Source organism: Pistacia vera, unplaced genomic scaffold (genome assembly GCF_008641045.1).
Source record: "Pistacia vera cultivar Batoury unplaced genomic scaffold, PisVer_v2 Contig376, whole genome shotgun sequence".
Lineage (NCBI taxonomy): Eukaryota > Viridiplantae > Streptophyta > Magnoliopsida > Sapindales > Anacardiaceae > Pistacia > Pistacia vera.
The window spans coordinates 404,411-408,149 of NW_022196197.1; the positions used below are offsets into that span (position 1 = coordinate 404,411).

General features: G+C 36.8%; 1 non-coding gene across 1 annotated transcript; it reads right to left on the bottom strand.

Annotated features, from left to right (window-relative positions):
* Positions 1–721: 721 nt before the first annotated feature.
* LOC116140730 lies at positions 722–828 on the bottom strand. The gene has a single exon (XR_004129690.1). It is a non-coding gene; the product is annotated as a small nucleolar RNA R71 (small nucleolar RNA).
* Between the last annotated feature and the right edge of the window lie 2,911 nt (positions 829–3,739).

The following is a 3,739-nucleotide window of genomic DNA, read 5'->3' on the forward strand; positions in this document are numbered from 1 at the left end:
CTTTTGAAGGAGCTTCGCCCCGGCGAAGAAATTGTCTTCACCGCGGCGAAGTAAGACAGAGACGATGTGGAATTTCTTCATTCTTCGCCGCGGCGACAGTCAACTTATTCAGTTTTGTAAACGCACAGTTTTGTGTTGTGCGTGTTTTTGGCTGGGTTTTTGGACTAAGTATAAAAGAAAAACTTAACCTTTTGCCAAGGTTAAGTTTATGCAAAGAGCAAGACGTCAACCAGTGGTTCCTGTTGACCTTGAGCTTGAGAGGACTATAAGAAGACTAAACAGAGAGAGAAGAGAAAGAGATACACTTACTGCAGAATCTGAAGAAGTTGTTGTAGAAATGGCTGAACAAGAAAATAGGACACTGAGGGAATTTTCAGTTCCCACAGTGAACGGAAGTGGGTCAAGTATTACTAGACCTACAATACAAGCTAACAACTTCGAGATCAAGCCGGCAATCATCCAGATGATCCAGCAGTCGGTTAGATTCAATGGTGATTTGAAGGAGGATCCGAATCAGCACATTACAAATTTCTTGGAAATTTGCGACACCTTCAAGTCAAATGGAGTGTCGGATGATGCTATTAGGCTGCGTTTATTCCTATTCTCATTGGGAGATAAAGCAAAAGGGTGGTTAATGGCATTACCACCGGGAACAATAACAACATGGAATGATCTGGAACAAAAATTCCTGACCAAGTTCTTTCCTCCAGCAAAGTCAGCGAAATTGAGAAATGATATCACATCATTTCTCCAAGATGATGCCGAGTCGTTGTACGAGGCTTGGGAGAGATACAAGGAATTAATGAGGAAGTGCCCACATCATGGTTTGCCGGTTTGGCTTCAAGTCCAAACATTCTATAATGGTTTGATGGGTAACGTGCAAACCATGGTAGATGCAGCTTCAGGAGGGGCTTTGCAGAATAAGACACCTGAAGAGGCGTATGAGTTGCTTGAGGTTTTGGCAAGCAACAACTATCAAAGACCGAATGAGAGAGTTACGACGAGGAAATCTTCGGGTCTTCATGAAGTTGATGCTTTCACAGCCATCTCAGCCCAACTCACTGCACTTCAAAAACAGTTGGGAACTATGCAGGTAAATTCTATACAAGCACCTCAACTAACATGTGACTTTTGTGCAGGAAACCATGTGAGCAGCGAGTGCCAAGTTGGAAACACATTTGCACCGTCATCTTCATCAATGGAGCAAGTAAATTACTTGGTAGGAAATCAAAGACAACCGAACAACCCGTTCTCCAACACATACAACCCAGGGTGGAGAAATCATCCGAATCTGGCTTGGGGAAATCAGAATCAACAAGGTAACCAATGGAACCAGAGGCAAGTTCCAAATAACCAGCCAGGGGTGACCAATCAACCGGGAGATCAAAGAGTGTCGAAGTTGGAGGATTTGTTCCGTAAATGTAATATCCCACTTGAGGTACGTGTTTAAGNCAATAATAATGATTTACGCGATATAGAATAAAATGCCTTTTATTATTGATTAATGAACATTATTACAAAGAGTCAATTCTACAATAATTGATTGGCTCTAGGGCATCTACTCTAACATGATTGTCGTAGCATAAGTCAAATTACAACTACTCTTACATAACCCCATTAGTGATTTGATCCATCGAATTGAAAAGATAAAAGGGTTTGGATTATGAGTTGGGTACTCTAAAATTTGCTTTTGCTACAACACGTATAGAGAAATCTATACATGCTTGATGAACAATTTTAATTCCTCGCAAGTTCATGAATTGATATCACAGTATAGTGTGTAAAAGAAAGGATCGGTCCCACAAAGATTTGTAAGCAGTCAATTAATCCTAATATACTATGCCTTAATTAAACAAATAAAATAAACAAAATTCTAAACAAAAGAAGTTAAACTAATTACTAAGGAAACAAAATAAAAGCTCTTAACCAATTGAATTAAATAACATAATTAAAAATTAACTGAAAACCAATGCGAGAAAACCTAGGTATCCGATTTCACCACAATCTGATTCTCTGCTAATAACTAATTTATTGTTGTCTCAATCCAATTCCTAGGGTTTAGTCTTCCATCATTATGATATTACCATTTGATGTTTAGGTTTAACCATGTATTCTTAACCATTAAACTCACTAGGATGTTTAGTAAAGCCTAGCAATCAAGAACCCATTAAGAACAAGTACCCAAAAAATGAACGAAATTGTATCTAGCCTGATGTTTGCCTCAACACAATCCAATCATTCAAAATAGCTATTCAAGGTTTGCATATGTTGTTTACCTTTCCTTGTCTCAAACAATCAATTGTTTTGTATTTCAAAGTTAGCATATGATGTTTACCATACTTATTTCATACAAAACATCAAGATCAATTTAAGTGCAATGAATGAAACTAGAAATATATTGAATCAACAAAACAATAAAATTAATCAAAGCATAAAAACATCATGTTAGGTTACATCAGATCCCTAGAAAAGAAATTAGTTACACATAAACATAGATAAATCAAACCTCAAAACCTTCCAAAACATGAAGTACAAGAGAAAAGATGAAAACCCTAGGCAAGATCTCCTCTCCTTGCTTCTCCCAAAGTTGAAGTCTCTTCTCCTTGTCTCTCTCAAAGTTGAAGTCTCTTCTCCTTGCCTCTCTCAAAGTTGAAGTCTCCTCAAAAAATACCTAAAGACATCCTTTTATAGTGCTAGGGTTGTGGGAAAGTAATGGGAAAAATCCTATACAAAATAGGAGAATAAAATTCGGATTAATCTTCAGTTGAGTCCTTGTAGAATTAAGATTCTTGTGTTGGTCCTTTGGTACTAAAACAAGAATATCTTCCTCTAGAAATCTCAGAATAACAAACGGTAAAATTCTAGGTAAACTAGACTTCTAAAGCTTTAAAAAAATGTGTTGAAAAGCTCCCAGTTCGTGCTGAGGAATTTATGGCAGCTTCGTGAAATTTCCATTGTCTGTTTGTTTCTCCTTAATAGCTGCTGTTGGAAAATTGTGCGCCGAAAGACTTCAACTTCTTACATGAAAAATTTTGAATCTGATAAATCCATAAACATATTTATTGTAGATATTCTAATCATATTTCCAATGGTCCAAGAATCATCCAAATCTGAGGTCTTTACCTCAAGTTATCATAGCAATATTGAGGCATGTTCTAGAACCCGCGTCTACTAGACTTCTATGCACTAATGTAATTTAAGCATCTTACAGGTTGAACTCAGTCAAACATAAAAGTTATATACCTATCTCTTAGGTTTCAAACGCCATTGAAATCAGGTAAATTCGAGTTTTGTAGCTAAAGTTACACCCATTTTAGTGTACCGCGTTCACTCGCACCACGGCACAAAAATCCTCTACCGCAAACAATCTTCAAATATTCATAACTTCTTTGTTTGAGCTCTGATTCTTAAGCCATTCATTCCTGTATAATTCTAATTCTTTAATCTTCAATGTGCGTGCTCAAAATCTTCATTTTTACCTTTGGCTCTATCTTTGGTAATCCTCATACGAAGGATTTGTTTTGCAGCTCCCAAATCCTTCATAGCAAACTCCTTTGACAATTACCTTTTTAGCTTGTCTATTTCTTGGCTTACAAGACCATGCAATCAACATGTTATCTACATATAGTAATAAGATGATATAGGAGTTACCAAGTTTCTTGAAATAATAGCAACGATCTGCTTGGCATCTTAGGAAATTTTTGCTACTCATAAACCCATCAAACTTCTTGTACCATTG